The sequence below is a fragment of the Electrophorus electricus genome, chromosome 8 (genome assembly GCF_041902795.1).
Source record: "Electrophorus electricus isolate QZ-2024a chromosome 8, ASM4190279v1, whole genome shotgun sequence".
NCBI classification, from domain to species: domain Eukaryota; kingdom Metazoa; phylum Chordata; class Actinopteri; order Gymnotiformes; family Gymnotidae; genus Electrophorus; species Electrophorus electricus.
Genome location: NC_137504.1, coordinates 12,794,481 through 12,819,059, shown reverse-complemented (window position 1 = coordinate 12,819,059; position 24,579 = coordinate 12,794,481). Strand labels below are relative to the sequence as shown.

The window sequence follows — 24,579 nt, the reverse complement described above, 5'->3', positions numbered from 1 at the left end:
GGTAGGTACCTGTGGAGTAATGATACACAGGTAAAGCATTATCTAAAATAATTATTATAGATTTATTTTAAATATTAAGCTACAAGCTAGATTTCACCTCCATCTAGTAACTATGGAATATAATCAGTTAGTGAGAGGTTATCTGTTGTATCTGCTTTAACATTTTATGAGATGGAAATGAAAGTGGGTTTTGTTCAGTGATTAAATATAATCATGAACTGAGGAAGGATGCAAACGTTGAGAAGTGTGATGTTTATTAAGGTAAAAATCAATGTGTTGACACTAAAAATAAATAATAATAAAATATAGGTTACAGTTGCTTTCATAGTAAGCCTACCTCCTGCTTCAATCTGATGACACAAAAGGAGACATATTTGTTGGTGTCCTATTACGCTGGACATCTAAAACAACTACATATGTCATCTCTCTTCTGGTTAGGATTTAGAGTATTATTCGGGCATTTTTCTCGCTCGCTCTCTTTCTTCTTCACATGCTTTGGTCCACGCTATTTTGAAACATGTATCCTCTGGAAGATGTGTCGCAGGCATGTTTCTTGCTCTTTGTCTGCTCACTGACCAAACCAATCCAAGTCAGAAGACTGGTGGCTAAAGAAAGCATCAGCTGCAAATTTACTTTATTAAAGTATTTGTTGTACATTTCTAATTGTTTCCCAATATCATATTTAATATTGCCTTAATTCTAACAGAATTTAATTTGAACAACATTGCTGTAAAAATTATTGTCTTAAGTTCTGTAAAAACTCATTCATAGTTGATAATGAAGAGGCTTTCATATTTTTATGCTGTTTTAGTGTTGTTTAACCTGTGAGAGTGACTATCTGGGCAGAGACTACTTATCAAACCAAACAATAATAATATATATATATATATATATATATATTTTTTTTTTTTAAATAAACAAGACTCATATTGAACCAAGCAGAACTAACTACAAATAAAAGAAAGATCACAAAACAAAGATGATTGGGAGGAACAACCTACACGTGAAACTAAATAAGTCTCAACAAGCTACTAAACAGTCAGGAGGAAAGAATTAACTGATCAAATCCTCACTGACACATGGGAAATGCATGTACAGACTTTACTCTGTGATCAATTGAACAGATCGGAACCGGAAGCTCTATCAACACGATAGCGCTTTCGGTTCCAGTCTGTTCAATTCATCAGGTAGTTCACAGGCCTGCATGCACAACAAAGAATTGATAGACAGTGAGTGACAGTGAGTTTTCCTTGATCTGCCGGACTTGGTACCTGAAGCTGGTTTGATGAGTCTGACTGTGTTAGCCATCTGGCAGAGTCCCGGGTCCCCTTTACGTTGTTGATTCACAAACTTATGCATGCAACATTGGTCTTTTGCTAGATTTTCATTGACAGTGATTCTAAGAGCCATTCTTGTTCTGCTGATGATTTGGGGACTGGTCAATCACCAGCCAAACAACACATCTTCAGTATTTCAGGGCAAAATAAAAAGGTTTTGCTTAATCAAAAGTGTAAATCGCAAGAAAAAGGAAGAATGAGTGTCTGTGATGATTGAATTAAGATGAACATGCACTAAAGGAAAAGAACATTTTAAATAAAATGATAAAATGAGTCATTTTAGTTTGCTTAGCAAGATGCTGTTGGATTGATTTCTTTAAAGGATTACATTTCATAGTTCTTCATGCACAAGTGGGTTAGACTTTGGCAAAAAACATTTCACATCTGCATTCTTTTGCCCTCCTCCTCAATGCTCTCCTAGACAGGGATATCGAACCTTTATCAGGTACACAACAAACAAAGTGGATGCCTTGTTTTATACATATTAAATAGCCTTTGTTTTCATGATAAGGGAAGGAATAAGCATTCTTTTAAGGCATTCCAATTGGGTTTACCACAAATGGATCAAACAAAATAAAACAATCTGTGGATTCTACGTCTGCCTGATTTGACACTCATTATGGCTGCAGAGGCGGAACTTATGCTTTAAAGCCATTTAGTGAAAACTAACAAGGGCATTCCTTTTTGCTCCACTGAGGTTTTTTTTTTGTTTGTTTGTTTGTTTGGTTTTTTTTGGAGAGGAGAGGAGTGGTCCCCAGTGTGCACACTGAGAGCTCATCAGAGGAAAGTGCTGCTTTACCATCATGGGGAGAGATGTGAGAAAATGGATTGGGAGTGAACTCTTGGGAGTGAACACCAGTAAAGTAGCAGGACCAGATGGGATCTGCTATTGTTTTCTCAAAGCCTGTGCAGTCCAGCTGGCTCCAGTATTTACAGACATTTTTAATCTCTTACTGATGCTGGGCATCATTTCAGCATGCTTCAAACAATCCACCACCACAACCGCTTCACTGACAATGCTATCACTCATTTGTTCCACACAACACTGACTCATCTGGACATTAGGAAGTATAATTATGTTAAAATGCTGTTTGCTGACAACAGCTCAGCATTTAACACCATTATCCCCTCCAATTTCATAACCAAGCTGGAAGATTTGGCACTTGATCTCCAGCTTCCTGACAGACCACAAGCAATGCAAGTAGGCAAATGTGTCTCATCCACACTCTGCACCAGAGCCTCGTGAGGCTGCGTCTTGAGCCCTCTGCTGTACTCACGTTACACTTATGACTGTGTAGCCACTTCCAGCTCTACCACCATCCTCAAGTTTGCTGATGACACTGTGGTAATAGGCCTGAACTCTGATGAGAGAAGATGAAGGCCTATGTAGATTGCCGTCCATGCTACATTCACTTAAATCACCTGAGATCCTGGTCAATTATTACACTGACACTATCTCAATAGCACTTAATAGCACATTCTCCTCTTCAAACATGAGTTGTGACTTTCTGTCACCCCCTCTGTGGTTAACTTGTGAACTTAGGTTAATGAAAGCAATAGGCTGGTAACTGGAGCACCTTAGTAAGAAAACTAAACTGACAGCTCATGCAGTTGCTTATAAGGAACACATTCTGTCCTGTAAAACTGCCATGCATAAGGCCAAGGCTGACTTTCAGGCCACCAATATTACCAACTGCTGCGGTAATCCAAGAGTCCTCTTTTTTACAATTAATAAATTGCTGCAGCCTGCTTGCAGTTTCCCTTTAATCCCTTAAACTGCCCTCTGGAATGACCTTTTGGCTTTCTTCATTGAGAAGCTTAGGAACATTTACATTTGCCCCCCAGTTGTTAACCACCTTTAAACTTTTCACCAGATCAATGAGAGTTTTGTATCCAGCCTCATCAACTGCTCTAAAGCAACTACTTGTATTTTAGACCCTCTGGCTTCCCCATCTGATTAAAGCTTGCCAGCCTTCACTTTGCCCACTCATCACCTCAGTCATAAATGCTTCACTTAGCTCAGGCTATGTTCCTCACAATTTAAAAGTAGCTGCTATTACCCCAGTCCTGAAGAAGTCAGCCCTTGACCCCCATAATATTCACTTCCTTATCTCAGTAAGATACTGGAATGCATAGTGTTGGCTCAATTTAAGGATAATCTTACCTCCAACAACCTTTCTGAGCAGTTTCAGTCTAGATTCAGAGTAAATTACAGCACAGAAACTGCTCTGGAAAGGGTCATGAATGATCTGTTATTGGCAGCTAATGTTGGTATAGTGAATATAATTGTCCTCCTAGATCTTACAGCAGTATTTGATACAGTCTTACATCACACATTGTTGCATAGGCTAGAGACCTGGACCAGTGTCACTGACACACGCAATTGCTTGGTTTAGGTCATATCTCACCAACAGGCAACAGTTCATCATTCTTGGCATCTTTAGGTCAGGTACTTCTGCTCTCACTCATGATGTCCCCCAGGGTTCAGTTCTTGGCCCCCTTCTGTTTATAATCTACTTGCTCCCATTTGGTAATATTATCTGATGGCACGGTCTTCAGTTTCACTGTTATGTAGATGATGCTCAAGTTCACATCTGCACCAAGCCCTCTGATATACTGCCCCCTGACTCACTGACCAGCTACCTGGTTGACATTAAAAACCGTATGGCTTTGAACCTAATTGTAGTACACAGGCTTCTGGTCCATTATCGCATACAGTATAATATCTTACTCCTGGTTTTTAAATCTTTACATGGTCTAGCTCCTGATTACCTCTTTGCTCTGTTGTCCAGACACAGTCCCTCACAGTTGCTCCAGTCTGCAGATGCTCATTTGCTCTGTGTTCCTCCTGCCAAATTACACACTTATGCTGATAGCGCTTTTAGTGTTGCTGTCTGCAACGTGATGTGACAAGGAAGTGGGATCCCAAGGCAAGTCTCCATAAAAAAGAATTTATTTATTATCAACACAAACAAAACCAAAACACAAAGAACAGAGCAAAACACACTAAACCACAACAACTTAGTGAACAGCAAACTTGTAAACACTGGTGTTTACAAGTTACATGTTTTACACATTAGTTAGGAGTGGAATACATGGGGTCAAACACCATCAACAAAAAACAGTAAAATAGCTTCCCATGTGCCAACAAGGAACCTAACTACAGACATGTGTGACAGGATCAACAAACAAGGTAGAGGCATGCGCTAGACACACACACAAACATGGGGAAGAGTATAGGAGGGGGCTATGCCGTGACAAGTCCAAAGCTGTGGAACTCCATCCCCTTGCACCTACGTCTCTGCCCATCACTATCCACCTTCAAAAAGCATTTAAAAACTTTTCTTTCAGACTGATTTCCCCCAACTTTTCTTACTGCCTCACTGCTTTATTTTATCATAGTTTTGTCCTGCCTTTTTCTTACTGTAACTCTCTCCACCTCTCTAATTTTATTTTCATTTACCCACTGTGTCATTTTATTATTCTTGTGTTTTCCCCCAATTTGTAACGGTGAGCGGTAAGGAGGCGGACGCATGTGTGGAGAAGAGCGAGATTTATTAAGAGCAAATCCAGAGTCGTAGTCGTTATAGCAGTCCAGAGTCATAGAGCCAATACGGAGATTACGAGAATACATGACAAAACAAAACAAAAACACGGGAAGACAAACAGGGGAATCAGGATATAACAAAATACGCTAGGAAAACTCGAGGCTAAGAAACACTAAGGCTAGGATACACGGAGCACAAACCAATAGGAATGGGACGTTCAATACCGAAGCTTCGACGCTCGTGTCACTTTTCCAACACTTGCTGATTCGACACCGTGTACCGGAGCTTATATTGTGTCAATAACCCTCACGTGACTATGACGTTTGAAGCTTCGAAAACGACAATGAACTACCGGAAATGGACGGGACTGGTTCAAGGTTTTGGCGCTATCCCATATCTTAATGATTATTTAAGGGACAGGAAAATCCTGAGCGCCTTTTCTGTGGCAGAGCCATTAAAAAATGGAAACTTCTACATCAAATACGTGTTCCAGTGCATGGGGAAAATTTGATAAAATATCTAGAAATAGGGTAAGTACCAAACATATCATAATGTATCTTTATGGTTTATGTAAAATAACGAGTTTTATTCTAATCAAATGTATTTTTAAATAACAATGCTGAGACACCTTCGTGCTAAACATGAGAGCACATCAGCACTACATACTGGTGAAATCGTGAACCAGAGAAGAAACAGACTTAAACCCAACACTACAGAGAAAAATGTATTCTTAAATAATTGAGCATAACTGTTTGTTTGGGCTCAGTTTATTGAACTGAACACTAACTGCTCTTCTGTATTGTGTTCTGTTCCCAGTTAACCACAAGCACAATCAATTAAATTTCAGTCACTATACCCCAGCAGTTTCTTCAAATCATATTTTCAAATTTTGTAAACAATCTTTTATATTCTCTATATACCCCTCATATTCCCTATAAAATCATTGTTATGATTCACAGAAGGTTACTTTGTTGCTAATATATGAATGATTTATTTTCCGTAGGCCTTATACATTCTACATTTACGGCATTTAGCAGATGCTCTTATCCAGAGCGACTTACAAAAGTACTGTCATTTACTCATAGAATATATCCAGGTACAGTATAGTAGGTTAGAATTAAACATACCAATGAACTAGAATACAGGGATGAATGCTGATACCTAGAAGTACAAAACATATAAGGTCCATCGTAAACAATGATAAGTGCTATAAACAATAAGTGCTAGATTTTGTTAAACAACAAACAATACCTTACAATAAGTACCAAATTAGTCAGTCAATATAAGAGCAGCGTCAGTTGTCCTTTAAATATTCTGCAAATAGATGGGTCTTCAGTCTGCAAGGGACTCTGCTGTCCTGACAGCAATTGGGAGTTTATTCCACCATCTTGAAGCCAGGACAGAAAATAGTCTCGATGCTTGTTGTCCATTAGACCTGAAGGAAGGTATTTCAAGCCCAGCTGTACTTGAGGTTCGAAGTACTCGAGGTACAGATTGGGCTTTCACCATTGACCTCATGTATGAAGGGGCTGGTCCATTTTTGGATTTGTAGGCAAGTATCAAGGTTTTAAAATTGATGCGAGCAGCTACAGGAAGCCAATGAAGGGAGCGCAGCAGCGAAGTAATGTGTGAACTTCAGAAGATAGAAGACCAGTCGTGCTGCTGCATTCTGGACAAGTTGTAGAGGTTTGATGGCTCTTAGAGGAAGACCAGCAAGTAGCAAGTTGCAGTAGTCTAGCTTTGAGATCACAAGAGACTGCACAAGCACCCGTGTCGCTTCCTGCGAAAGAAAGGGTCGAATCCTTTGTATGTTACAAAGGAGGAATCTGCAAGACCGGGTTAGATTAGAAACATGAGCTGAGAACGACAACTGGTTGTCCAATGTTACGCCCAAGCTACGGGCAGCTTCGGATGATGATACCAGGGAGTTCTCAAAAGAAACAGTGAGGTCATGGTAAGGGTTGGGAGTACCTGGGATGAACAGAAGCTCAGTTTTACTGGGGTTGAGCTTCAAGTGGTGGGTTGTCATCCATGACGTGATGTCAGTCAAGCATGCCCTGATACATCTGGAGACCTGTGTGTCAGAGGGTGGAAAAGAAAGAAGTCATTGAGTGTCATCAGCATAGCAGTGGTAGGAGAAACCATGAGAAGATATTACATCAACAAGAGAATGAGTATACAAAGAGAAGAGTGTAGAAATGAAAGTATTTGTAACTGTATCCAAAGAGAGAGAGGATAGAGAGTCAGGGCGAGGAAGGGTATACAAAATAGTAGAAGTAAGGGAAGAGGGAGTTATGGAGTGCAGATGGCAAGGGAGGAAGGAGGAACATGTTGGAGAGGACTGGATGGAAAGAGAAGGAAGGGAGAGAGAGAGAAGGATAGAAAGTGATGGTCCAAGAGGTGGAGGGGGGTGACTGCGATGTCCGATGTTGCGGTGGTATGGGTGAAGATCAGGTCCAGAACATTGCCCGCTTTGTGAGTCAGAGAAGAGTGGTTGAGGGTGAGATCAAATGCTGTCAACAGCAGAAGGCTGCAGGAGGAATGCAGCTTGTCTGATGGAAGGTTCAAGTCACCAAGGAGAATGAGTGGATTTCCTTCAATGGGGAAATGATTCAGAAGGATGTTGAGCTCATCAATGAAATGATCTAGGGAACCTGGAGGGCAATAGATGACAATGATAAGAAGTTTGGTGGGGAAAATCACTGTAATGGCATGAAATTCAAAAGAGGAGATGGAAAGTGGAGTGAAACACCACTTTTGGGACATTAGTAAACCTGTGCCACCACCCCTGCCAAGACGCCTCGGAGAATGAGTAAATGAAAAGGCAGAGGACAGGGCAGCCGGAGTCGCCAAGTTCTCAGGGGTGATCCATGTTTCTGTCAGAGCCAGGAAGTGTAGGAAGTGGAGGGATGCTAATGCTGAGATGAAGCCTTCTGGACAGCAGTTTGGCAGTTCCAGAGCCCTCCTGCCACCATAATATGTGATGGTGCGAAGTGTTGTGAGTCAGTGAGGTTGCTGAGATTGCGACACCTATGATTGTGTCGAGGAGATCTGAGGGATATGTGGACAGGAATTGTGAAGCACATTTCAGATGCTTGATTTGTTGATGTATGAGATAAAGGATTGAGATAATATGAGAAGATACTTAGCTGAGTTTGTGAAGTCCTGTAGATGAGATGTAGATGAACTTGAGAACACCACCAAACCTCCTCTAGATGTTGATTACCGCTACAGACACGTGTCTGTGGCGGAGTCGTCCTAATTTAAGTCATTTCAATAAGTGCTGAGCCCGCCCCTCAATTCACACCTAAGCTCAGGGCGAAACAACCAATAGTGACAACATTCAAGCATTTAAATAATTAAACATGATTTTCAGCGGATCTGAACAGACACGAGTTGAAATGTAAGACCACACAGCATTAACACGCTTAAGCAGTTGATCTGCAGGCTGCAATATTTTTTCTGGCCAACAGATGTCACTCTTCTCTGACGTCGAATTTCAATGTTCCAACGCATCGAATCTTTTTCGTCACAATGAGGAAGAAGCGCCTAAAGCTTCATCCGCTCATCACTACAAATCAACACTAAATACAACCAAGCACAATGAACCTAACAACCACAATCAACACATAAAGGCAATGAAGTAAACAATGAACAGCCAAAAACACAGGGCACATGACAGCGTTTCAATACATTAACCTTAACAAGCCTAGAAACGAGGGACAGGTGTGGAAAATCAAACGAGTGGCGGAGAAAACGAAACTACGGCATGGAGCTAAAATACACACGCCTGGGAAAACATGGAACACGGAAGATGGGGGGGATTAATCGTGACACTATTCTCTTCTTAAAACTCTTTATCATGTTTTCATTGGCTCTTATACTGCAAAGTGTCCTTGGGTATCCTGAAAGGGACTTCTAAATAAAATTAATAATAATAATAATAATATTATTATTATTATTACTATTTTTTATAGAATGGATCCTAGCCAGTACAGTAGGTTAGAGCCCAAAATACTATTGAAATACAGGGATCCATGTTGATGCATAGAAGTGCAAAACACATAAGCTCTATAACAGACAACAATAAGTGCAATAAACAAAACTCTACAATAAGTACTAGAGTTTCAGTTAGTCAACATAGTAGCAGGATCAGTTGTTGTTTAAATATTCCACAAATAGATGGGTCTTCAGTCTGCATTTGAAAATTTGACCAATATTTGAGCTGCAACAACTTAATCACCTTGGAACAGTTTAGGAACATTTGTGCTCCAGATTTGGCTGCCCTCTTTTGAATAACTCTGCCCAGTGGACCTGCTAATATTTAATCTCCACTTCTTCAATTGCATGGATAAAACAGTTGTTTTACTTTTAAATATTTTAGAACATGCATTATGACTACTGAGCAAAACATCTCCTACTGACAACAAGAAAAATCCAGAAGAATTGTTTTAGATAGGTATGCAACACATTCTGTTGATTTTATTTTAGTAGTAGTATTTTGCTTATTCATTCCTTCCAAAAACCCACCTGTCACTGTGTACATGCTACCACAGTGTGCTTTTTCTTTACTGTTTAAGGTCATTGTATTTGTGTTTGTTGAGTGGTTCTAAATTATTAGGCTTTTTGTTTTATTTATTTACTTGTTAATTTTTGTTAACAATGCACTAATTTCTCCTCCCTATGTCTGTTTGTGTGTGTCACAGCCCTCCCTTGTTAATCAGTTGCGTGTTACACCTGTCCCTTGTTAGTCATTATTTAATGTGTATATTTAAGTCCTTGTATAATAGTCAGTCCTTGTCAGTGTTTAACCTAATATGTGTGGTTACTAGCAACGTCTGTAGTGTTTGCAAAATTTTGTCTCAGTTACATGTTTGTACTTTGCTTTCTGTTTTATGTGTTTTAATAATTGTCTATGTGTGCGACACAGTTGGTCTGTGCAGCCTGCCTCCCTTCTCTGATGTTGTGTGTGTGTGTTTTCTTTATTTCAGTTAAGGTATGAGGTCATCATTCTGGAATCACTTTAATGACTCTAAAAAGTGGGTCATTAAAGTGAGTTTTTCCATTTTTTCTGCTATTATAATATTGTTTGAAAATAGTTTAAGCAACATTGTTCATCTTGTTATTTTTGCAAAACAGGTCATAAGAATAAATAATGATTAAATAACTACCTACTGTAAAAGATCAAACATATTTATCTTGCTGAAGCTCAGGAAGAGCATGCATCAAAACTGAACTGATCTGCGACAAATTTATGCAGCAACATTTTTCTCTGTCCTGATGCTGTGATGCTCAGACCACATTCTGTGGTACAAGACTAACAGCAATTTATTATCAGCATCCCTTGATAGACTTGCTGTTATTAATATGGTTGAAAAAATCAGCAGAGGGGTGTGGTGGAAAAAATGAGAGCACATCAAACACAGACAGCTTTATGCGTTGAGTAGTAAAAAGGTTTATTGAGTTCTGTCCCCTGTATAACAGAGAAAGAGAACTGAACCTGCAGTACAGTCCCCCTCCCCTTATACACAGACAGTGGCAGTGACGCCAAAAGCGAATAGAAAAGAAGAAAAAAACGACTCCTACAGTATATCTGCTAATGATGCTTTGGTTAGTCTGAGCATTCAAGGATTCCTCTATGTCTATGGTTAGAACAGTGTGTGCACCTGCTGGGTCAGCACAAGAAGAACGCATGTGAGCTGCTGATGTCCCTGGCTCGCACACCTATCTGCAGAATGTTATGCTGTGACTATAGAAACAAAAAGCAAAGTAAATTTCCACAACAGCGGTAAACAACAACTCTGACATTAGTAGGATGTACATATTCTCAGAGCAGTAATGGGCAGGCAAACCCTGATCTATGGAAGATGTTGGGCTAAATTTTTTTTATCCTTTTGAATGGAGTGTTGTATAAATTATATTACTATTTTTCTCTAAATGTGACAAAACAGGTGCATTGATTTTTCCTATTTTTAAATTTAACTTTTTGCCTGATTTTCCATAGCCTAGTAGAGACTTTTACCTGCTGATCACACTATTTTTAGTGAAGACAGAATGAAAGGCAAGTAGGCCACGTGGAAAACATTTACAAAATTGGCTCCTCCTATGAAAGATTTAAGAAGGATAAGGGACATGATGATATAATGGCTGCAACCTGTTTCATAATTTTGAGCAGTGAATGGCAGTGAGTGCCAGGTATTGGGTTCACCTATCTAGTAGCATGTTAGGCCTTCAATACAGCATGAATTGATGGACTGACCTAAGATTTCCTGGATACACTATGCAGAAATTTTGTACCATGCAGAAAAATGACTGGGTTGCACAGTTTCTGTAGACTGAAGAGCTGCACCATGTTGTAGAGATCAGCTCCACCTCAGTTCAAATCTTTGATATCCAGGAGGTGTACAAGTAGTGTGAAGTAATGAAAACTCACCGCAATTTTCCTGGGACCTTTTGGTGACAATGCATGCCTTTTGAATCGTTGACTCATCATGCATGAAATGTTTATTTTAATGTGGATAAACAGTGAGTATATGAAAGAATGAACTTGATCAGCAACTTCAGATATACCAATCATATGTTCCTTTGTTGATACTGCAGACCATAATGTCTGGCAGTTAACATTACTAACACAGTCATATTTCAACCACCAACCAGTGATCAGTGACCAAGACACCAAACAGGATGTCCCCTTTGATTCATGTGGCTGGCACTAAATTCTGATCTTTTAATAAACATGTCAGGAAAAGAACTTGGATTTATTCAACCATATCACATTCTGCAGTCATGTGACACATGACTTATTGGAGTGTAAAACAGGCGCAGTGCTGAGCTGGCTAAATGAAGCAACAAAACTAAAGGGACAAAGTACTCTTTCTTTATTCATACACACTGAAGACTGTGGGCCTGCTCATGGGAAATTAGTGTGATGAAAATGTCCTGTGTATGTACTAGAATGTCCTGAAAAGCTGTCTCAGGTCCAGAAATTGATGGCTGTTCTGTGGAGGGGGTGAATGGTGGAGTGCGAGGCTGGTTCTAAAATGAAGAAGGAAAAAGTAATGTAAGCTTTTCCGTATCTTTAATATGCATGTGATCCATATCTTGAGTTCTCTCTCTTCCTGAAGAGTCTGGAAGTTTATCGAATTTTTATTTTCCAACCTTTAACATGAAGGAGTCATAAAATATTAGTGTATCAAATTTACAGGTTTTTCAAGAAGCTTTTCCTTGAGAAAATGGGTAAAAAGCTTGTATTTTTTAAAAAGAGGTGACTCATCATGCTCTATAAAAGCTTTTCTTTGCTTGTGTATTTCACCTTGAAGCTCATATTTTGTTTTGCAGGTTCTCCATAACATTGGTTTACATATCTGTGGATTTTCTTCACCTCACATTTTAATCAGTTATAGCACATTTCTTATGTCTTGATATACTTTTTTTCTCCAAGGCAGAACAATGTAGTTTTGCGCTATAGTAAAAACGTCTTCACAGTAATACATGATAAAAGCCAAGCAGGCAGTCAGATGTCTCAGACAGATCTGTAATGGTCTTTCAAGTTATTAATAGACTTGGAAGACTGCTCAAGGGAATTAAATGTATTGTTAGTGTTCCGAAATTTTCAAGGCTTCCAAAAGTCCTGCAATGTTGTTTTCAGCTGAGTTTGGGCAGTTTTGAGGTGAATTAATAGCAGATCCATGTAAATAACACAACAAAAGCTAAAGAACAGCCAACACAATTCTGTTTATAATGGGGCTTAATAAGGATACAGGGAATTCTTTATGTGTTGCAGAAATGAATATCACAGATGGTCTACAGGTCTAGTGAGGTATCATGCAGGAAGCCTGAAATGTCTCCGCATGACCACCAAAAACATTGTAAAGTCTATATATTTCCAGCCAACGTGAGTGATGGTCTACAACATGTCTGCCTTATGTGTGGTATAAGGCAGGTCTACATGTTTGCCTTTTGTGTGGTAAGGCAGGTCTACAACACGTCTACCTTATGCATGGTAAGGCAGGTCTACGACATGTCTGCCTTTTGTAACACTCACTGTGTTATTTGGAGGCATAAAACCACCAGTGTTTGGGGTATTCTGTGATGGCATATCACAAGGGCTAATCCTGCTGAGACCAGGTTAATTCTCTGCAAACCTGTGAGAGCTAATTCTGCGCTTAGATTCTACCATGTGTGCTGTATTTCTGTATGGAAAGTATAAGATGTTTACACACTGCATAACAGTCACTACTAATGTGACCTCCTTAAGTGAAAATTTCACACAGAATTTAGGACAATGTGTCTGACTACCCCACCATCATAACATGACAAGCCTCCATTTTGAGATGTTCAGCAGGGGACTATTGGAATTCTATTCTGTTGCAGTCAATTCCCTAGTGTCCTCTTCAACCCCCGCCCCACTCTGCCTTCTCCCTCTCTGGAATGAAGTGAGTAGAAAAGAAATGCATCTGATAAAAATATTAAGATCTGAGCATAATTTTATTCATACCATATGACCACTGCTGCACATCCCTTTGAATCTATTATCATATGTTATTCATGTGAATGGGGCAAATGTGTTTTTATCTCATTAGGTAATTTACTATCCCCATTAATTAATGTACTATAAGAGTACCTGTGAAATTGAATTTTTCTGAAGGAATATGAGGAATAGTGTATCATTTTCTAAAACATTGACAGTGGCTGGCCAAAATCACTTGAAGAAACCATAAAAGTCAATGAAGGAGAAGAGAGTTATATGTGAGCCTGATAAGATTAAACTTGGTTGATTATGAGGGCACGAAGATGTTTTTGCAGATATGAAACAATTATTAGATCTTCTGGTCATTCTATTAGACTTTAATTAGAAAACTAACTGGTCTATCAGTCTTGTGACACTTTCCAGCGTTTCTTAGGGGGAAGACAGGAAGTCACCTATAGAGCAGCCTATAGAGGGCGCAGCAGCCACATCACCCTCTATACTGTTCCCAGTGTCAATTACTTCCTGGTGGGCTTCTGCTACAGGAGCAGTAGCCGGATCATCCTAAACACCAGCCGGAGAGGGGCAGGGGAGCCATTGCAGCTTGGTCTGATCACTTCCCACATGGGCCGTGAATTCAAATTCATGGACCTAACTTCTTTTTATCGCCCTGTTCTTATACTTGGATCTCTGAGGTTGTTCACCTGGCAAGACTTGGGGGATCTGAGCTGTCAGCGGTGCACCAATCAATCTCTCTGCTTCTCACGCAGACAGAGCTGCCTCCTCAGGTATCTCCTACAATGCCTGCAGCAGTGGGGACAGGACAGTCCAGACCTAGACAGTGCCATGTTGCCATGAGCAGGCTGATACAAGGCTAGGTCCTTGGTCCAGCCTCATCTGTTCTACTGGAATACCTGTCCAGGTTTCTCAAAATTGAAGAGAAGCCTTTTACAGAGTTTGTGAAATCTAGGAAAATCCATCCCATCCTAGAAGGAAGCATAAATGTTTTCAGGCTGTTTTGTTAAATATTTAATTTCACATGAGCACCAAAAAGTTGTATATACATTAACCTCTTACCATTTTCAAAAAGTTGTTTTCAACCTTCCAGAGGAATAAATTGAAAATTATTTAGCAAGCTTTTGATCAGCCTCAGAAGAATATCTCTGAAAGTGTTAGTGTTATGAAGTTCTCTTAGGATAACAGTGCAAAAGAGCATTTCCATGGCAACCCTGAGTCTAGGAACTGTGACAGAAATGTCCACTCCTTTAGATAACATGCATGGATTCTAGAATGCATTGACATGAAATCATTCAACACCAACATGCTCACAGAGCCCTTAGTCTCACTATAAAAAACCTATTTGTACCATGAGGCGGCTTCCCAGGTTATACTTGGTATTGTCTATTGTGAATACACACCATCAGTGCATTATGATAGCAAATTAGGTGTACAAATGTAATTATTTTATTCATAGAATTCTGTTCTAGATAAATTCATACAGTTGATGAAGCACTCTCATTTGTGCCCCTGATGACTAGTCAATCGCACCTGTAAGTAGTATCTTCAATAGGCATTGGTCCTGTTTCTGTGACTGGGTTAACCCTCTTGCTATGACAACAGGACTGGTTTCATATTGAAATAAACTCAAGCCCTCCCCCTCCTCAAAGGGCACCCATACTGGTTTACAGGGCTCATCTAAAAAGAGACCACAGAAAAAAAGGAACTCGGCTGTGCCAGGTATCTTGACCAAAACCATTTTGAATGTATTTACTGTTTCTCCTGGAGATAAGGCCCCAAGTACGGGAACTATCTTAGAAAACCAAAATATTCCCTGCTCCAAGAAAAACATTGACCAGGCTTCAATCTCTGTTTCAACTGGCCATCAGCCTGACATGGAAAATACCAATGCAAAACTAGTCTACTCCTTACCCAACAGAGGTGGGCATGTAGCCTAACACAGGAGCAAAGCCCTCTTGCAATGTAATTCAAAAGGCATGGAGGAATTGCTTTAGTGAATATAGAAAGAGCTTGATATTGACCTACCTACCTGAAACCACCAACAGGCTTCAGTAGATATTGATACTGCTTCCATGGGAATTATGAGGGTTAGTAGCAGCCAAGTTCTGCTAATCAAATGGCCTTGGTTAATTGATTATAAGCAAGCATGACAACCTCTATATAAGCAGAGGATTTGGCAGATTGCTGGTATGTTATCACAATGCCAAAGATTTCAGCAATTATCTTAGAGAAGATCATCTATCAGGGAATGGCTCTAAAGCCATTTCCAAACAATATGAAGTCCATTATTTTACAGTGAGAAAGAATATTCACAAGTGGAAAACATTCCAGAGAATTGCCAATCTTTGGACAGATGTGACCAAAGGGGAATTGTTTTACCATAATTCACAGCACAGCGTTTGGTGAAAACCAAGCACATCATATCAGTGCAAACACCTCATAACAGCTGCCAAGCACAGTGGTTGAGGGGTGATGATTTGGGCTTTTGCAGCCACAGGTCTTGGGCACTTTGCAGTCACTTTGCAGTCAACCATGAACCCCTCCGTAACATATTCTAGAGTCAAATGCGAGAGCATCTATCCAACAGCTAAAGCTTTGCTGAAATTGGATGATGCAACAGGACAATCATCCCAAGCAAATCTACAACAAAATGGCTAAAAAAGAAAGGAATTAAGAAGTTGCAGTGGTCCAAACCTCAATGCAATCAAAATATTGTGGCAGGACCATAAGAGAGCTGTGCATAAATGAATGCCTATAAACCCCAATGAACTGAAGCAACATTGTAAATAAGAGTGGGCCAAAATCCCTCCAGTTATGAGAGGCTGGTAAATTCATACAGAAAGTGATTACTTCAAGTTATTGCTGCTAAAAGTGGTTTTACAAGCTGTTGATTCATAGGGTGTACTTAATTTTTCATACCTGGCTTTTTGGCTCCTTGATCAGAATCCTGGGAGTTCGAGGGACCTACGTGAATTTCATTGCAGTTTAACAAGAAGGAAATTATTGCTTTTGCAAGCTTGCTTGAAGTAATTTGGTGAATTTATTGCAGTGATAATGTTGATCAGATGTTAGTTTTGATTTCACCGTTACTTGGATGAATGAAATTCAGGTGTTTGCTCTTATCTATCCATGTGGTGCTGAGTGAAGAAAGAACCTGAAAGAGAGAGAGAGAGAGAGAGAGAGTGCCTCTCTTTTAGGTTTAACCTTGTTGCAGGAACAACCAGGGAGAGAAAGATTACCGAGCTCCTTCTTTTAGGTTTAACCTTGTTGGAGGAACAACCAGAGAGAGAACAAAGTTCTGTTGAGTTACGTATGCTTTTAGACATGCCCTCTTCCTTCCGTTTGATGCAAGCTTGCTCTATGCATTGCTGATAGTGCTGCCACCGGTGGGATTGGCAAGGAAGAGAGAGGAAGAGAAGTCAGCTGACTTCTCAGGACTTACCTCAGGTAATTGGCTATTTGGATGCAGCTGCTTTCCTTCCTTCCTTAATGATTCCCATTTGCCTGTGGGATTCCAAGATACGTATAGCTGCCTTTAACATCTGTTATGTTACCTTCTGGTCATATTATCCTCTCTGTTCTAGCTATCTTCCCTCTTCTTGTAATTCTGTAGCCAGTGTCCATAGTCACTCCTTGTAACCATCCAACCACACTTATCCAGTCCAAATCACATTCCGATGTTGTTGCTGTATATCTTGGTGAGATGGATTACTGCATCTATCATGTTCACTTCTGGCATACAGCTTGATGCCATCCATGTAAAGGAGGTGTCTGATTGTTGCTCTGGCCCATAGTTGGTATCCATATTATGGTAATAATTTGGCTGAGGGGTCCTGGTGATATACAGCTTTAAGCATCCCAGGAACCATGTGTGGTGCATTGAATTATAGGCTTTCTTGTAGTCAATCCAGGTGGTGCATGGGTTGGTCTATCTGGTCTTACAGTCTCAAGTGACTTTTAGGTTTTTTTGGTTTTGTTTTTTTTTCCATTGATAAGGAGACACCATTGAACTTTGTTTTAATTTAGTGCTTAAACAAAGTCATTTACTTGCTTTGCTGCTAAATCTGTAAGTGTATGTTGGGAAATTGATAGTCCTTCAACTTTCTACAGCTGCTTTTTTATGTTCCCTATGTTCACTAGCAGAGAGTCATAACAGATCCCCAGGCACCTTACTGTGAAAACATTCACATACCAAATCCTTTATACCTTTCAAAGTTTTCTCATAAGTAGTCTATCCTTTGTAGGTTTCACTGAATTTAGATATGAATTATGTAACACCACTCGGTAGCACCACTAAGAAGTTAAAGTGACTGGATAGCTTTGTTTTAATGAGAATACATCCAATTTATTTTTAGTACGATAATTGTAACTTCACTGTTGTGCGTGGGGTTGTATGTGGTAGTAGAAATCTCAGTGTCCAAGGCAAATTTCTCAATGGAACTATAGTGTAATGTGATTTAATGTAATCTAATTTCCATGCTGCAATATAACTTTTACACATTAAACCACTGAACACACCTATTTCTATATTTGGTTATAGGTAAATGGAGTCAGGGTAAGTAAATATAGTAATAAAAACCATACACAATACATCCTTGCAAATGAATAATGAACAGTCAATTTGTGGCCACACTGGCTTTGCTAATGACCTTTGTGACTTATTCACACCACCAACATTGAGGATTTAATTTATTTACCCCTTTCAAGAGCAGGTGCTGTGGGACTGATGTGTGGTCTTAGCCTGGTTCAAGAACCTTGGGAAACATAACTCTCTGTCTGCTCTTTTTCCTTTGAAAAAATATTACCCCATATTTCTAATGACCTATGTGACTAGCCCTACATCAACAATGACCAGGACATAATTGAGTTGTTGGTAACACAGGTAGGTGTCATGGGATTGATTGGTATATGCGCTAATTATAAGGAAGGGGTAGGGCTCTAGAAAGTGGCAGGACATCACACAGAATGAACTGATAAAAATATTTGCATGGTCAGAAAAAAAAATTGAAATTATGAATATTTTTATAATTTTTCATCTTTTCATGAGTTTTTTAAATTTGGTGCAAAAGAGAGATAAAGTACTTGTGCATTGTACAAACATTTCAGCCCCTAATGGTCCCTAGCCTCAGTCCAATGGTTAGACAGTTTAGATTCACTTAATCAAAACAAATACAACACAGGTCACTAGGTAATATTTAACAGTAAAGCTAAAAAGTCACATGGTAAAGGGAGGGCCTAAGAATAAAAAAAAAAATCGCACTCTGTTTAAACCATCAGGATACTTCTTTAAGAAAAAAAATAGATTGGATTTTAATCAGAATAATATTATCCATAGACCTATGATCAGCAGACGAAGTCAGTCTCACAAAAGGTTAGGTCAGATATTGAGTGGCATGTTTGCCAAAGTTGGACTCGCCTTATTTGTTCAAAGTTAGAGACTATAGTCCATATGTTGCCGTGAAGAGTTTTCTGTCAATGAAAAGCATTGATCAGATTTTTTTGTTTTTTTAAAAAAAATCCAAATCCACTTATAACTGTGAGTGCAATTCAAAGGTAAGGTCCTTGCTCAGGGGCCCAACAGTGGTAACTAGGCAATGGTAAGGCACATGACCTTCTGATTACTAGGCCAGCATCTTGGCAGCTAAGCTACCCCTGCCTGCTGATGGCTGGATACGTTTGAGTGACACAGGACACACATGTCAACACTGACACTAAAAAAACCCCAAAAAACTTTAGTCCTATTTTGAATCTATTTGTTTGAGCACAAGATTCATATGGAACAATAAAGAAGCAGCATAAATGTGAGCCACACAGGGCCTGAATTAGCTTGGGACTTCATTATCTCCCTTCATTAGTTAAAGATAGTATATGATAAACATTCATTATCTTGTGCATAAACTCCAGGGGGATTATTATTATTATTTGACAAGGTAAGGCACCTTGAAAACATCTAATTTTAGAGCTCATTAATGGAAGTGCTACAGTTGTTCCACCTCTGTGGATTAGTGACTCATTAGGAGTTGATTATAACTCATATTATCAGTGAATGGCAGCAGATAAGGGTTTTCTTGAGAGTACACAAAGGTTAATAAATATTGTTTGGTGTTTGCTGTCTAGATTGTTTCTAACATTGCCACTGTCTTGGGTATTCAAATATCTCACAACTGTAAACACTGTATAACCAGTCAAACAGTATTACACTGTATAACCAGGCCATTTGATGGATTCATAGCACCTTTCACTCATCCCTGCAGTATTGTCAGAACCCTGGCAATTTAAATTATCAGAATACAAAGTTCTATTTTTTTTAAGCCAACTTCTAACTTGATGCCTTTGCATACTGTTCAAGTGTAAATAAGAAGTTGACCCAAAATGCACATAAGTTTGTGTCTGCCCTGATAGTTCTCAAAAAGGCCTCATGACCAAAATACTGATGTATTACATTACACTATGTACAGTAAAGCATAACATTGAGGGTTAAAAATTGGTCAGTGGCAAGCATTATGGCCTAGTACTTCCCAGTGCACAATTTAAAAATACCACCATAAAACCTAATTGAGGTTTAAGGAGGTCTAGCTGCATGGTGTAACCTACAAACTGATGTATTTATTTTATAGTTTCTAGGCTTATATGTTTCATCTACTTGAAGGATCTCAAATAAGTCAGTGGGCTCAGGCATTATTGTATCAGAGGGACATAGTTGGTCTTTAGTGCACTTTTATTACCACATGCAGTGCTGCCTGTCAGAGCTAGGGAGGAGCTTAATAAGAACAACAACATCACTCTTCTGTTGGTCTACGTTTGATCAGGTGTACAGTAACATATTCAATACAGAGGAAGGTAAATGTTCATTGCCAGAATTAAACCAGGAATAAATATAAACTTCTGCATGGGCTTGGTCACTTCTAAAATGATTATTGCAGTATGGGTTATTCTTGAAATGTAACTTTTAGTGTCAGGTATTTTGTTGCAATTCATTAAACAGCTGACTTACAATGCAAATGTATGTTAATGATTGGTTGATTGAGGAAAAAAAGAAAAACTGTCTTCAACCACTAATGACATATAAGTAAGAACCTTGTAGAGACTACACAGCTTTAATACAGAAGTGCTGATGGAAGCCATAATTTCTTGAAGGTCTTAGAACTTGCTATTAAAATCATGCCCATGCAAAAAGAAATTTTATTAATGTGACAGAAATGCAGAAATAAATGAATAAATAATGTATATAAATGTTCATTTTTTGCATTTATTTTTAGATTTAATTATAATATACTGAACACTCACTCTCATTTAAGTTGATTTTAACTACAATTCTTTTGACAGAAAGTGTGTAAGGGTTGGTGCCAGGCTGAGGGCCCCTCTGGCCACCAGAGGGAGGCCTCGAGTCAGGCACGCCACTAATAAGACTTAACACCCAACAGTTGGGCTAGACCTTATATAAACCCAGTGACCCAGTCATTCACTGCTGAGCCAAGCGCCTATCCGGTAGCTTAAGGTATTGAGGTCTGCGAGCCCTCGTGCTACTCCTCCCTTCTTTCCCCCCCGCCCCTTCGTGTCTGTCTCTCTCCCAAGGCTTCACTTAGCCATTCAAGGTCCTCCCCGTTTTCTGGTTTTGTTTGGGAAGTTTTAGTTTGGTTTTCCCCAGTGCATTGAGGTTGCCATTTCTTCCCGTTGCGTCCTTTGTTCTCTTTTTCCATGCTTGGCGTGGTGTTTTTTTTGTTTGTTTGTTTTTCTTTCCCTTTCCCGGTTGCTCAACCAGTAGGCTATTGGTGTCATCACCTAGCTGACCTGGGTTCAAGCTCACCTTACAAAGTGCAGAGGTACAGAGTAGTGTGTTAAGACTTAATTGTATTGATAAGCATTTACATTTATTTATTTTAAGTTAAATTGTGGAATCTCCAAAGAAAACAATGATTTCAAACTCATGCAAATGTTTTCATATATAGAGGTTTAAGTTAATATTTAAGTTAATACACAGTTAATTCTTTATGATCCAGTATAACTAAATACGTGCTGGTGAAACTTTCCACAAGAGGGCAGAAGCACAAAACATATTGCACAACCATGAAGAGAAAAGACAATCTGATAATTTGTTAATTGTTTGTTTGCTAAGCTCCTAGACATTCAAGTCTGTGGAAAAAAAAGTGTTGTCCAATGTCATGTTTTACAATGTTTTTGAATATTCAAATGTGTTTTATTTAATGGTTACCCTGAGAGACGTAATATCTTCTTCTGCATTTCTCTTTGATATAAAATCGATACATAGTCATACACTACCTCTCTGAGCTGAAGTAATTCTTTTAGCGTAAAAAACATTCCATTGTATTTTAAGAAAATTATCTCCTTCAAACTGAAAAGGCGAATTTGTAATGTTATATCTATTTGTTGGACAAAAGTGCTTAAACAGGACTGTGGCCTGCTTTTATCTTCCTAATGAGAACATATCCAGTTTATATTCATATACATGAGAGAAAAAAAGACAAAAGGAAAATCATCATATGCCTGTTTTATGCCTGTGTTTATTTTTGTCTGCACACTTATAGAGATTCAGATGGATACTCGGAGAGGCCTTTGTGAAAGTAAGCCTTGTCTGCTGTCTCATCATTCTAATTGTTTTCAGGAAAATTATCTATTCAGCGGGTCCTTCACCTGTGACCTGTAACAACTGCAATCATGTTCATAATTATTATAGGTCAGAGGTATTCAAATCACATTCCTCTGGGTCTAGAATCCTATAGATCTTCCAACCTACCTTTACATGGGAGTCAGGTGCGGCCACAATGTGATGATGATCAAGAACAAGGCCTATGCAGATTGGCAGAATAATCACTCAAAGAAAGACGAGCTTAAACCTCAACACCTACAATTCAAAGTACAGGTGGGACTGCAGATAAATGCAGGACGAGCGATGGAAGAGAAGGGTGAGCATATAGAATGTTATGAAGACATACATGCCACCAAAGAACCATAAAGTTCTGGCCATTCTGAATCAGAATGCTCCCTGTTACTGTCAGGTCGAGCCTGATCAGAGACCAGGAAGGACTTGAGAAAACTCTGGGCTGAACACTCTTCCAGCCAAATAAGAAAACACTTTGTAACATGTATTCCAAGAAAAAACTTTGTACAATTGAAAAAAGCAGATTTAACACATTTGCAAAGTACACATTGCAAGTAATTGCAACTCTGATCTTTCACTTCTGCGCACTACAAAACAGTGTTTCCATGCATTGTGATAGACATTGTGAGGGAAAATGCTTAATGCTTGCTTAAAAGAGGAAGTAAGGAATATGTGACCTTTGCCCTTGTCTTGACCAGGCTGCAAGAAAGGTGAATAGAGAAGTGATGGAGTATGACAGTTATCGCTTAACTGTTGCTGGGCAGAGGTACAGCAGCAGGGAGTAACAACTTGCTTTTAGCAGGAAAGAACGTTCAAGGACAGTTGAGAGGCCTGGCACCTGGAGTCACGAGATCACGAGAACAACAGCGAATGGTGGGGGTATATGAACTCATGTGAGAGAGAAGTTTGAGGCTTCTCTCTCTTGATGCATAAGGGACAGAACCAATAAAGCTTGCTCATCTGCACGTCTGGCTCGAGTCCTATTGATTTTTCCTCCACAACATACACACTGTTTCAGTGGAAACCGTACTGTTTTATCAGAAATGTAATGCATGAAAAGAAATCACTTTGTCACATGTATATCAAGTGAAAAATGTTTATGCAAGTGAACACAAGCTGTTTTGACATGTTTGTAATGTGCACATTGCAAGTAATTGTAACTCTGTTCTTTCACTTCTGCCCACTATAAAACATCATTTCCAAGCATTGTATTAGACTTATACAATGTTTCAGTGGAAAACGTGCTGTTCTTAACCAAAATGTAATGCATGATAAGAAACAATTTGTCGCATGTATATCAAGTGAAAAAAGTTTAAGGAAGTGTAAACAAGGTGGTTTAAAACGTTTGCATGGCAGCGAACAATTCTTGCAGGTAATTAATGTATATAAAAAACCTGCCATCCCACTGCTGCAGCCAGGTGGCCCTGAGCGAGGGAGTGAGCCAACCTCAACTGTTGCTACAACCGTTTTTCAGATGAGCCCTCATTGTTACAGCCTTTATGTAAATTAGAACATAAAAGTGACGTTGTCTATAGGAATCTCCTTATTTCAACTGCCAACCAAAAACAAAACAGTGGAGCAACAATATTCTATTTATTTTGTCTTTTTTTTTGTTTCATTATTGCAAGTGATCACAAACAAAATGCTAACAAACCAGGGGAAACAGAAGACAACAAAATTGCTCTGACTCCTTTAATATAAATAACAGGAAAACAGATCGGGGGCTTGAAACCAGAGGGCTTACACCCCTTTGGTTCTAAGCGCTTGAGATATAAAAATGGGTTCTGACCCACATAAGATAAACACATCACAGGTAGTGAGGACTGGTGTTGAGCATGTGGTTAGACACGTCTATTAACCCTTCTAAACTCTAACTAAACTTATCACTTGTCACGTTCAGTCCCTTCCATGTTCCGTGTTTTCCCTGTCTTGTGTTTTGTTCTGTTCCAAAGTTTCGTTTTGTCCTCACATTGATTGCTTAGACCTGTCCCTCGTTTCTAGTTTTGTGAATTTCATGTATTTAAACCCTGCCTTGGTCATGGCTGTTCATTGTTTGTTTGTTTGTTTGACTGTTTGTTTCATTTTGAATTAATGTTTGAATGTTTGATGGTTGTTTCTTTGTACTCCGTGTCTTTGTGTTTTGCTAGTCCTGAGTGTTCCCTTACCTTAGTTATAGCCTGCTTCCCTAGTTGCCTTCTTGTGTTTTTGTTTTGTAATGTATCCCAGTACTCTTCTTGTTGGCTCTATCACCCTGGACTGCCTAAACGACTCTGATTTTGGATTTGCCCCTATTAAATCTCGCTCCTCTCAGCACATGTGTCGGCCTCCTTACCGTGCAACATTACATCACTTCACTAAAGGCCTTCACCAAAAGCATGTAGTGTGGTTGAGAATATTTGGCAGGTTCTATGGATATTACATTCCATTGTGATTAAAATGCACAGCAAGACTTGACCTGCTGTTTTCTCTGTAATTAACTGACAGTGTGTAATTCTATCTAACTGTAAACACACAATATATTATTTATGAACATTCCTTTTGCATTTGTCAAATGCAAAGGTTTAATTGTTTAGTGATGTTGTGCTTATG

General features: G+C 39.2%; 1 long non-coding RNA gene across 7 annotated transcripts; it reads left to right on the top strand.

Moving 5' to 3' along the window:
- Positions 1 to 11,784: 11,784 nt before the first annotated feature.
- On the top strand, positions 11,785 to 23,000 carry LOC118241584 (uncharacterized). Of its 7 annotated transcripts, XR_004776216.2 has the most exons (6): positions 11,785 to 11,945; positions 12,669 to 12,887; positions 13,259 to 13,320; positions 13,898 to 21,952; positions 22,066 to 22,294; positions 22,689 to 23,000. It is a non-coding gene; the product is annotated as an uncharacterized LOC118241584 (long non-coding RNA). The 7 variants fall into 7 exon arrangements; XR_004776215.2 differs by having other exon boundaries at positions 13,259 to 21,952; XR_014125136.1 differs by lacking the exon at positions 12,669 to 12,887 and having other exon boundaries at positions 13,259 to 21,952.
- The last annotated feature ends 1,579 nt before the right edge of the window (positions 23,001 to 24,579 follow it).